This window comes from Serinus canaria, chromosome 2 (assembly GCF_022539315.1).
Source record: "Serinus canaria isolate serCan28SL12 chromosome 2, serCan2020, whole genome shotgun sequence".
NCBI classification, from domain to species: Eukaryota; Metazoa; Chordata; class Aves; order Passeriformes; family Fringillidae; genus Serinus; species Serinus canaria.
In genome coordinates, this window is record NC_066315.1 from 68,411,102 (window position 1) to 68,423,924 (window position 12,823).

At 38.0% G+C, this 12,823-nt stretch overlaps 1 protein-coding gene across 3 annotated transcripts in view; it reads right to left on the bottom strand.

The window, feature by feature from the left end:
• The window catches only part of EXOC2 (exocyst complex component 2), a 491,144-nt gene that overhangs the window by 129,279 nt on the left and 349,042 nt on the right, over positions 1 to 12,823 (bottom strand). Inside the window, exon 4 of one of the 3 annotated variants that reach the window (XM_018926318.3) lies at positions 8,836 to 8,916. The exons of 1 other annotated variant lie outside the window; for it this stretch is intronic. The gene's annotated coding sequence lies outside the window, so the exon portion shown is untranslated. Of the gene's footprint in view, positions 1 to 8,835; positions 8,924 to 12,823 lie in introns of those variants that run through there. One more of the 3 variants, XM_050970537.1, reaches the window with a different exon arrangement.

Below are 12,823 nucleotides of genomic sequence, written 5' to 3' on the forward strand. Positions count from 1 at the left end.
GCACAACCAGGCTAATCTTCTGCAAGAACAGAATCTTCTGCAAGAGCAGAAGCCTTATAAAAGGCATGTGTACTTTCTTCACTGGCATCCACACAGGCAAATCCTCCTATTTCCACAAGCAGCATCCAGGAATCTTATGATCTATAGGGCCCTGGATAATACTGTCAACGCAGAACTTCCTGTGTGGTGCACTTTGTTGAATCTGATGTGGGTGGTTTCCCCAGCTGATGTTTAGTGACCATCACCTACCCCTTCAGCGACTCCAGAACAAAGCTGACAGTGACTGACTGCAGATGTGACCCTCTGGAGAGAAGAAATACCACCCTGCATATCTCTTTGGAACAAAAAGTAGAAAACTAGTGTGGTTAAAATATATATATATATAAACTTATGATGTATATACCATAATATATAGTATAAATTTGCTGTCATATATAATGCTGCTAATATAAATATATTACTCTGTGGAACTCCAGATGCTGTTAAAGAGATTAATCTATGGAGTTAAAACTGAGGAAAGAAGTGACAATTTGTAATGTAATGACCTGGTAAATAGTAAGTGTTATACCTCATAAAGGTCACAAGAGTAATTGCTCATTCATGCCTTTTTCTAATCCATTTATGCAGATTTGACAGTGATCTGTAAACATTACATCTCTCTACAAAGTTGGGTAAACAGATTTGAAAGCCAGGGAGATTATTATGATCATCTTGTCTAACCTGAATATTGAAAGCTGTAGAATTTCCTCCAGGCATTCCCACACCGAAGTCTTTCTGTAGCTGTTTTTAAAAAAGGCATCTTCATTTTATTTCAAAGAATAAAACTTGTTATTTATTTATTTTTGAGAAATGGCAAATCCATCATTGTACTTTTGAAGATTTCTCTGGTTATGCTAACATGTACCACACTACCTTAATGTGTAAAAAAACCCTGATAGAAATAGAAATGTTGTTTGAAAAGGTAAATTCATCTAGCTACAGCATCTGTCCATTGCAAGCCTGCTTCTTGTTAAGAGAAATATCTTCCTTTTGAAGATGTTTGTGAAATGCAGCAAATTTACTCCTTCATTTTCTCTTGACAAACTCTATGGATTAACTTTGATTCGGCACTGTATAACAGTGCCTTTCCAGAACTGTTTTCTGAATGCCTTCAAGCTTAGAGCTATTGCCTAATTTTTTTTTGACATGTGGACTTTCAAAACAGACCTTCTCCTGCTCCTGTTTAAATTTGTGAGGTGAATATTATAACCAGGGAAATCTGAGGAACAGAGAAATGCTTAGAAGTATAAGGATGAAAATGACCTTGAGAAATCACCCTTTCCAGTTATTTTCCATGCCCCAAGACAGGATCAACTACTCTTTTGTTGTAACATAACTGTTTTTTCAATCTTGTTCTTAAAGCCTTCCCGGTATGGTTCTTTTTCCTAGTGTTTCTCTACCCTTATCACTAGAGGTCTTTTTTTCTAATATATGCTCTAAATATGTCCTTTACTGCACTTTTAGTCCATTAGTGAAAGGTCTGTCTTTGCTGGCCTGGAGAGCAGACTCTTTGCTTCTTCCCTGTAGCAGTCTTTTCCAATTCAAAGACCCTGTAATCTTCTTTGCTTCATTACTCCAAACAGTCCTATTAATATCCTGATATGTAATGTTGTCTGACTGGTAATCAAGCTTAAACTCCCCTGCACTCTTCTGCAGACACTAAATGTCATCCTGGAAACAAATTCCCCAAGACAAGCATGATTCAGGTGAAAAACTTGAAAAAACCAAAACAACAAAACACTAAAATTTAGGCTGTACCATGAGGTAGCAGAGCAAAATAATTGCTTTGCCTATTTTGCAGGCTGTTTTCCTGTTTCTATCCCATTTGTATGGCATTTTCCTTTTTACAACAGTGCAACAGTGGTGACTCGTGCTTAGCCTGTGATTCACTCTACATTTTTTCCAGGCAACTGTAATCCTGTTTACTTTTCCCCATCCTGTATCTGGGGAACTGATGATGCTATGTCTATTGCACCTATTGAATACCATCTTTTGTGTTTTTCTTAAAAGAATCCCTCATAACCAGTTTGACAAATTCCCCCGAATTCTAATTCTGTTCTCTAACATTCTTTTATCTGCTCTCTTCTTCATGTCCTCTTCAAATATATCAAGCTCAGTCTCTACTCTGTTCTTTGAGTATTTTATAAGGACTATCAGATACAGGATAGACCCTTGAGAAACCTCTTTCAATAAATTTCTCCTTTTGATAATGGCCCCATTTTGCTAACTCTTCCTCAGAAATGGTCCTGCCTATTCTGACACCCTGAGGTTTTCAATTTGGACCATATCATCTTTGCTTATTCACAAGAAACATTGTCTTAAGCTTTACTAAAATGAAGATATATGACTTTTTAATACTTTCTTTTCTTTGTGTAGCTCCTATTACCTTATTTTAAGAGAAGGTCTTAATGGTTTAATAGGATTTGTTCTTGACAAATCCATGGTCATCATTATTTGTCCATCTTGTAATGCATACAGATAATTCAAATGCTTCATAATTGCCACAAACTGAACCTATCTGATTTATAACTCCCCAACTCCTCCTATTTTCCTGTGTGTACATGACCTAAAGCCTGTTTGAAATTAAGAGGGCTGCTTCCATGACCATGTCGTGTCTTCTGAACTGGAGATCAGTAACCCACCAAAGCCATGGCAGTAGAACCAGAAGCAGAGCCAAGAAGGCAAACACATCCTTGACTGCTCTAACAAATCTATAATCACTGCACAACCTTTCTTCACCTCATTGGTTCCATTTCCCTTTATTTTCTTGAACCATCAATGTAACATCCCTGTGGATGTTGGTTTCTATAAGTTCCCATAGATTTTATAAAAAAATCATATAGATATGTCAATTTCCAAGCAGATTTCCTGTATTATATTCTGCTCCCAAGACAGCTGTTTTCTGCTTCCTCCTAAACTGAAAATCACCTGGATCTGTGTTGTCAAACCTGCATCCAGGAACTGATTTACTAAATCTTATGGCTCTATTCCTTTTTTTAATACTTAGGTACAGAAATAAATTCTTTGACCATGGCAGCATTTGGCTATTATCCGTGGGCTTAAGCCAGAAACTTTCATTATAAAGTTAAATATATTTATCTTCGCTGAAAGGCGAGAGAGAAAGAAACAACTTACTGATCAGTGTTTTCTCCCAGATGATTTCTGGTATGCTTCAAGAGAAACAACATATAAATTAATGCACACAATATTTTGAGTTTTCTTCCAGAACACGCACAATCACTTTTTCCACATCAAACAAAAAATATAGTCTTTGCACTTTCAACCATTTCCAACAGTACACAAAATTCTCTCACGCTTTTACTTTCTTGGCTAACACCACCCTAATTCTTCCCTTTCAAGACTTATCCAAGGAATCTGTGCACTACTGACCCAGAGGCATTGTTTCTCTAAACAGCACCAATGAAACAAATTACTAAATTACTTTGTGGAGCTAAAAATACTGAATGCTGAATACCACAGCTCTGTCAAGGGTGTCACTAGTAAGTTGCATCAGTTTAAATACTTCTTGGGACCAGCCTTTATGTACTGTGGTTATTGTAAAAAAAGTGGATGGGGAGAAGTTGAAATTGAAACCAGCTTGAAATTTTGCCCCTTTTCTTTCTCAAAGAGAAAAAAAAAATATCCCACTTCAAAGGCTGTTTGGCAGGTTTTGTCCTTCAAATTCCAGGTGGGATTCTGTTTCTCTTTTCCACAAGAACAAACTCTGGCACAACTGCTTTAATTTCCATACTTTGGGAATAAGCTATTCATCAGATATTTTTTCAGACTTCTGAAATCATGTTGAGTGAGCGCAGAGGTCAGATCTCAGTTGTGAACTGAACTGTAGTCATGGGACCATTCATTGCTGCCTGAGCAACCCAGGTCCACTCCACTGGAAGGGAGCACATCTCTGCTTCAGTAGCAGCCAACACTTCCTAATGTGTCCTAGTGAAAATCAACTTGAGTAACAAAAAACTTTTATTTAATTATCAGTTAGACTCCTTTTGATGGAACCAAGTTGTTTCTCTAATTTGCCCCTTTCAGTGTCTCTGCAAAACTGTATTTATTTTAAAGGAAATGATACAGGAATTCTTGTGTTTAATATTACAAATAAAGGTTCCATTTATCACATTAAATACCTTCTTGTTTACTTTTTTTCCTTTCTTCATTATTCTCCCTATGTCTCTCCTTCTTTCCTCTTTTTTTTTCTCCTAACCAACTGATCTCTAAGTCTCTTAGGGTGAGAAAGAAAAAGAAAAATTACAAAATAGGGTTTAGAAAAAGGTGATGAGAATGGCAAAGAGTAGATAGATAAACTATGCAACTGGGCCAAGTATAATTAATTTTTCAAAACTTAACTTTTTAGATAATTTATATTCAGATTAGTATCACAACTATGCTGTTAGCAACAGGTTGCATTTTACATCAGTTAGATATATTTTAAAATTCCTTTTAGAGAAAAAAAAAATTTAGTATCTCAGACAAGCAATTAACATTAAAATGTGAATCTTGGTCTGTGCCTTAAATGTATGATCAAAGGTACTAGATCATCTGAAACCTGTTAAACACATGACAATATTTAATTTTAATGAACTACAGGTCCAGTCTTTAGTGTTTCTTAGTGACATTTATTCTTAGACACAGAAGTCTAAGGGGTGTTTGGCCTTGACTTCAGATCTTCAGCAATTTCCACAGAAATTTCTGAGAAGAATGTTAGCCAATGTTTTAAAACACAGAGGCCTAAATTTAGACTGTTAAATCTGTATTTAGCCTTGCAATGTGCTGAGCTCTTGGGCTGTGATCCAAGAAAGCACTTATGAGTTCCCATTAAGTTGAAAACACTTTCAGGTCTATTATTCACTTTACCAAAAGAACTGAACTCAAATACTTAAAATTATGCATGCACATTAAGTAGCCTGTTGGACTTAGCCTTATACAGTCCCCAGTTCAGGTCAGCTCATACCTGAGACCCTGACTCACTTTATTCTTTGAGACACACATTTCAAAATGTGGTCAGTATTTAAATACATTTTTTAATTAATATTCTGTCCTGTTTCTATGTTGTTATTATATAATAATAACAACAACAATAATGATAATAATAGTAGTGATAGTGTTTTGCATGCCCAAATCCTTCATGTGGGAAATAATCATCCACTTCTGAAAGTTGCACTGCAGTGGTTAAGAGTTTTCCTTGTCTGGGAGAGACAGGAGGATGAATAGGAAACACTATAGCAAAGGCATTCAGAAGAACTGTAACACTGAAGACAAGGAAATACTGGTATAGATTGTTTAGGGGATCCCTGGAATCTTGTTCATTGGAAACCTTTAAGAAGTGACTAAAGCACCTCCAGGAACAATTCTATTCCTGGAACTATAGTCAGTCTTTCCTTAAGAGGCAGGATGTACTAGGCACATTCGTGAGGTGCCTTTTAGCTCTGTATATCTTTTAAGTTTTGACATCAGGCTTGTGTTTGCTCTTGCTGTGTACTGGTCATCTTTCTTGCTATGTACTGGTTAGCTTTTAGTATGATATCACTACATTTGCCCATTTAGGACCTGTATCATGATTAAGTCGTGAGCAAGCAGCAGGAATAAACAGGTTTTTTTTATTGTATAAGTATTTCTAGCCACAGAAAAAAAGGACGGTATGTGAGAACTGGCTAGAGCAGTTTCCATTCCGTTTGTCCATTTCCCAAAGCTATCAGCTGCAGTGAAAGACAACATCAGTTGTGATCTGATAGAGATCCTTGTGTTTTCTCTAAAGGCATTTGCAGAAAAAAAATTACAAAGTCAGAATTAGAGGACTTAGTAGTGGTCATTTGTGAATGTGGCAATCACTGGTTATTGTGCAGCGCTGTAACAGATATGTGCTCTATGTGCAGCAAACTCATTGCTAAACGTGCCCCATTTGCCCACCACGAGTTCCCTCCTGTTCTGTGCTATGTCTCAGTTGTGCCAAATGCCCAGCTGATGGTGTAACTGTATCCTCAGCAAGGTAGAGAATCCTTCATGGAGGAGAGGCAGGGCTGGAAGAGCACTGTCTTCTTCCATTTCAACCCATTTTTCCCAATTGATTACTGCTCTAATTTTCAAGGCAAAATAGACCAGCTAGAAATAAAAAAGTGAAGTCCTCAATTACTCACTTTTCTTGCCCTTCATAGAATCATGGAATGATTAGGGTTGGAAGGGATCTTAAATATCACCTTGGTTCAACTCTCCTGCCAAGGCCAGGAACATCTTCCACTAGACTGGGTTGCACAGAGCTCCATCCAATCTGGCCTTGAACACTTCCAGGGATGGGGCATCCACAGCTTCTCTGGGCAACTGCTTCCAGTACCTCTCCACTCCCACTGTAAAGAATTTTTTCCTAATATCTAATCTAAAGCTTTTAATTTGAACCCATTCCCTGCTGTCCTGTCACTACATGCTCTTGTAAAGAATGTTGCCACATCTTTCCTGTAAGTTCTCTTCAGGTACTGGAAGGCTGAAATTAAGTCACCCTGAAGCTTTCTCTTTTCCAGGCAGAACAATCCCAGTTCTCTCAGCCATTCACCTCAGGGAATTTGTAATACCCAGCTGAAACAAAACTCACTGGTAATTGTAACGAGGCACAATATGTGCACGTGAGATACTCTTTGATCGATTGCTACCCAACCCTTAGCTTGAGGCACTTTTTAACTGCCAAAATCAACTTTCTCACTGGGAAATGTATCATGAGGGAGTTTGAAAATAGGATTCAGAACCGGCTGGAAAGGCCCAGTTAAAATCTGAACTTCCCTAGTGGGGAGATCTTGACTTTTCAAAGGAGGAAATGGTAATATGGAGGAATGTTGGGGCTGACATCTTGATTTGAGATTGCATCTGTTAAAAAACCAAATCCCTATCCCCCCAGACCCCCAACAACAACAAAAAAAAAAACAAAGAACAAAACCCCAAAATAAGACCCCACAACAAACCAACCAAACAGAAAATCCCACCCTGCTTATTTTGTTACTTCACTAAATTGCAAGAAATGTTTGCTGATTGACTAAAAGATCTCCAAATGCCAGAGTTATAGATAAAACTCCAAAATAGCATCCTGAAAACTCAGAAATAGGAGATACATTTAGTTTTTTCAAATTTCTTTTCCTTTCATCATCCAGTTTTATCTCCCTTCTGGAACATTTATAAATTTAAATAGTTGGGTAATCCTTAAGATGTGTGCCTGTAGGTAAAAACAGACTCCATCTTCAAATCTCTCTTCCTCCAAATAATTTCTGAGATATAGATCAGCACCTTAATTGTATATTTATTGTTAAACATTTCCTTATGCCTTACTTCTGGGAACAAAACATAATTCCCAAAAGACTTCAATAGTTGCACTTGGTGTATCAGGAAAAAACAAACAGGATCATGCCAACCTTTAATTTTTGCACCTTTAATTTTTCAATAAAAAATCACCATCAAACAAAACAATTAGGCATGAAGAGAAAAGAATTCTGTGGACTTGAAATATTGTCAAGGGATCAGTGAATTTTTTTGATCAAAACTTGAAATTTGCAACAGTATGAACATGTTCATTTCCAAGCAGGGAGATAAGAGTGACATACTAACCCTGTCTGCTGTGGGATTACATTCCTGCAGAAATCCAGGGAGGCAAAGCACAATGCTAGTGCCAATGGAACAACCAGACATAGTTGGAATTTTCCTAGAGAGTGCAGGGGGGCTGTTTCTCTTTCCCTCCATACACATTATGCAGCTATTGAACTCTGCAAGACTTGCAAAGAACACACTTTATATTATCTTTTCATTTCCATGGCATCTGTACATTTAAGGCTTCATGCCTCATTGTGTCTGCATGTGATCATCTTGTACATGTATTTAAAATGCTTCTCTTGCTTCTGATCTTGAGAGACAAAAGCAACATTGAATTCTTTTTCCATTATATATTTTTACAAAAGAACTACTGTAAAAATTAATCAAAGATATGCTGCTTTTTATTGTTATTTTTTTAATTTTGGGGGTTACTTTTCCTCATATTGCAGTGGTTTTGAAATTGAAACGTTGCACTGCTGAGAAAGTGCCATGAAAATATAACCCACTACATTCCAGGAAAATAAACAAGCAAGGCCACCCAAATTTTCAATTAGTGCTAGTGCAGTATGCAGGAAATGGCTGGAGAACCGTCAAAGGCAGCCTTAGGCTGGGTCGTGGATACGGAACAGTGACAGGAAGGTTTGAAGCAGGAATACAGGCTCAGTGTGAAGATGGCTCTTCTCCAAGGAAAACTGCATGCTAATAGGTTAATACTGATTTCCTGAAACATACAGCCTGGGTATTACATGCTGGAATTTACATTCTGACAAAGGCAATTGCTGAGCCTCAAGACTTTACTTTTTTGGTGATGAAATAACACTAGAAAGTTCAAACTGCATTATATATTTCATGTTTTAAGCTTATTAAACATTCAAAGTACAAACTGTGCACATATTTTTAAGCCACCTGAAATAGCAACAGCCTCACTAGTTTGGGAAACTAGTATGAGAAACGTTACATTTAAACAGGTCAAGCTTGTTTGGAGTAATCCCAGCAAAAGATACTGACCAAGGTGGACTGATGCTACTTTTAGAATAAACCTGCTTGGAATCCAGAACTACTGCCCAATCAAGCAGATACACACAGTATCAGGAACCAAACACTTTTGCTATAGCACAGCCTTTGTAGACAAAGTGGTATTTGGAAGATATCTGAAGGCTGAGTTGGACAAAGCGCTTCAGAAAACAAAGAACTGAAAATCACAAATAAAGACACTACCTCTCTTTCTGCAAGTCAGAGGAAGCACTCCCATTGATGGCAGAAGATGCTGTGCCAGGCCTTCATCCTGAAAGTAAGTGCCTAAAACAAAACTAAAATTAATAAAGCAGAGAAACAATAAGAGAAACTTAACCAGTCGAGCTAAAGAATCCAGCCAACCTTTCCCTACAAGTGTCCCCCTCCTATGTCACTCTATCCAACTGATGTTGCGAGTGTCAGCTGAGGGTGGCACTGCAGCACCGCAGGAGACCCTCATCCCCTCAGCCAGACCCATGTTCTACCTCTGCTGTCTTTATAGAGGGTGGCTGGCACAGGAGCACAAAAAACACCAGTGGAAGTGGGGAAGAGATGGCAGGTTTTTCACTGGCATCTGTGAGGCCTAGATTTTTCTGTTTATCCATCTTTATATCAGCAGGTATGTTTCTACCATTACACCAGTGCAGGCGCGATCCCATGTCACAGCAAGCAGCCAGTGGTGCCCAGCTGTGCTGTCCTGCACCCACTTCAATCACAGGCTGTGCCTCTAGTGGTTGATCATATTTATTTATGAGGTGCACACCGTTTTCCTTGTCTTGCACTGCTCAGAGAACTGGAAGCCCATGCTGCAAGTCTTTTTAACAGTTTTTGTGGCACTAGAGTCACTGGGAAATCTGCCCAGATAGAGCCTGGAAAAACTGGGCCACAGAAAGAGACCTGTTATAATTATTTGCAGTAGGAGGCAGAAACAATCCCTTTCCAGTCCCTGCCTCTCCCTAGGAAATGTTCTGTGGGTTTGAATTTGCTGAAAACTGCTTGGGGTCCACTGAGTGATGTACTTTCCACTTCTTCTCAGGGAAGCTGTTTTAAATAAGCTGTATAAAAATTTTAATCAGCACATAGTATTTTAAGTTCTGAGTACCATCCCTACCCTGGAACCTTTTTAAAGTCAGTAATTGTGTCAGTTGCCTGTGAAAGAGAAATTAACAGAGCAAGGGAGGAAATGGAGGGAATTTTGGGAGTTTGCATTTGTGTTCACACATAATGATACATTGTTTGGTCATATGTGATAATTATTTAATCAAATGGAATTTGCCCTGTGGTGCTTTACATGACACTGCTGCCAATCACCCCAAAGCAAATAAATCTTTCAGGTGCTGAAGGGAGCCTTTACTCGCCTGTCTTCTGGAGAGCCACACGCTGTGAATGCCGAACGGCACATCTAACACTGCTGAAGTGATCCGTGGGCAGCCATGGGAAATGGACATCAATTCAGGGCAGAATCTATGCATTTGGGGGAGCCTGAACAACTTTCACAGAAACTTGGATATCTGTGTAAGGCTGAATATATTCTCAATAATTGTCCTGAACAAGATGCTCTGCTGAACAGAGGACACAGGTTTTATGAAAAGGTACTTCTTCCCTATAGGAGGAAGCACCTCATTTTTTTTTTTTCCTACATGAACACTCGATCCACGATAAATGTTTATAAAGTTCCCCTTCACCAAGTTTCCTAACTGCTGAAGAATAAATATTTAAAGAATCACAAATGCTATAATCAAAACCACGTAAGATGCTACAAAAGTGTTCCCTTTTGTACAAAAACACAAAGGAGCTCAAGCTTGCAGAAAACTCCATTGCCTGGTTTGAAAACTGATACACTGCACAATACAGCATGTATTATCTTTGTGCAGTATTTTTATAACAATACCTTAAATGCCATTGGCTTAATTCTTACCATATTACTATAACAAATCTATGGAAGCTCTGCAGAAGACCAATGGAGAGGAGGCTTGGGGGTTACATCTGCAGGGGCTTTAGCCTCTCTTTGGTGAAGTCCTGGGGATGAGACTTGTGTTTGAGATTAAATATATGCCTAAGTGCCTTGCTGGATGGGAACTTGCAAGACTGAGCCCTTTGCTGGCACTCAGGACAGAGACTTTCAACTCTGAACAAATTCTTTATGTGGAACAAATTATTATTAACAGAAATAAATTTTTAAACCCCCCCAAAAACAGCACAAAAAACCAAAAACCACATTTCCTAATTGTAATAGGTAAGTAACACCTGTAACACCCTGATGGAATCTACCAGCTGATTTTAGAAATATAATTATATACATAAAGTTGAACAAGACTTTTAGTTAAATCACTTGGGTAAAAATCCTGATTCCATGGAATAAAATGGGATAAATTCCCATTTTTGACATGGGGTCAGCATTTTGTGCATCCCTTTTACATGACACAGACTAATTTGGAGCCTTCTTCTGACTCTGAATTTGACTCTAATATTAAGTTGAATGGCAATTTCCTATGACCAGTGACCAAATTATCCAATAAGGTCTGCTTAATATGATCAAAATAAAAAAGGTGGAAGTCATCTTATTTTAATGCAACTGATTTTTTTCCTGAATTTTAAGCAAATGTGACAGAAGGATCATGTCAGTCATCCAAAAATTTACACCAATTTAGAGGTATTTTGAACAAAACCACACACCTTTGCCCAAGTAGAACTTTCTTAATTCTATGTCTTTGTCCCTTCTTTCCTGTCCTACAAGTATTTGGGGAAAAAGAAAAAAAGAGGGAAGAAGAGCTCTTCTATTTAGGAAGGCAGGAAAGTCTAAAGGAAGTATAACCAGAATATCTCTGGACTCCTGGACATCAAAGGTTCTTTCCTGCTTTCTTGTCCAGACCATCATACAATTGCTTTGGGGGGGAAAAAATAAAAATAAAATAATAATAATAATAAAAAGTTAGATAATAAATGTGAGAGCAATGTCCTGGAGTCATTCTTGTGCTCCAGCTGTCACCTGGCTGCCTACACACTTCTGCAGCACTAATGCAGCAGATGCACAACCAGCACCTGAGCATCTCAGCTGCAGATTTTAGGCCAAAGTCCCCATGAATACACCTGCACTGAAATCCTAGCCCACTGCCAGGCTGCTTGCAAACCAGCACCGACTTCAGCAGAAGCAGAGAATAATCAGAAGCAGTTTTCACCTTGTGTATTCTGTATGTTTGTAATTAACTGTGCATTAACATGGAAAATTTCTACACAAGTTCTCTTTTAATCAGTAAGAGGCATACCCATGTATTTGAGCCTGGGGAGAAAGAGAAATCTGCTGTTGAGGTGAATGTTTTATTATTTTTGCTTTCCTTTCAGCCTCCAGGGATAAATGCTAAATTGAGAAAATGAAAATTTGAGAGTGGGGTCTGAGTTTCCATTTATGGTATACCTAATTTTCACAGTACCCATCAAAATGAATAATTTAACTATATTTTCCCACATTAAATAGCTGTGGACTAATTTCAAATCCAGTGCAGGAGCTGAAGAACTAATAGGAGAAATAGGTGAAAAACTAACAGACACATGCAGGTTTTGTTTGTGAAGCCATCAATGAAAGCAGAGCCCCTTAGCTGAATTACCTATTTTGTTGCTCTCTAATATAACACTATTCCTTTCTTGTCTCTCAAGATGAATCACCATAGCAAAAGACCTCTACAAAAATAAGTGTGGTAAAAGGCAGAGGAGGAATTAGACAAGCTTTCTTCGGCAAATTATAAGAACTTCTCATGCACATAACTATTGTTTATTTGATTTACGTTCTGTTTAAGCTTTCTGGTTTTCAAAAACCACCAGAGGGAGCCCAAAACCTCTCATAAATATGAGTAAGGGACTGTTGGAGTCAGCAATGAAAAAAATGGAGTAAGAATTAAGCTGTCTTTGGGTTTCAAAGGAATACACAAATTTCTCATTCACCAAATCCACGTAGATGCAAAAGTTCTGGACAGTGATGGATGAATCACATAAAACTATATTAGAAGAGTATTTTAAATTTAGTCCTGACAATTAAGAATACAACCCAGAATAGTCTGAGCATGCCAAAAGACACACATTAGAGCTGAGGATGAAATTATGTAGGCAGCCATATACCATGCAGTACATAATCATTTAGGAGTATACTTTTGATCTCCACTGCTGCATCTGTTTTGCTCTATCGGGTGCATAAACT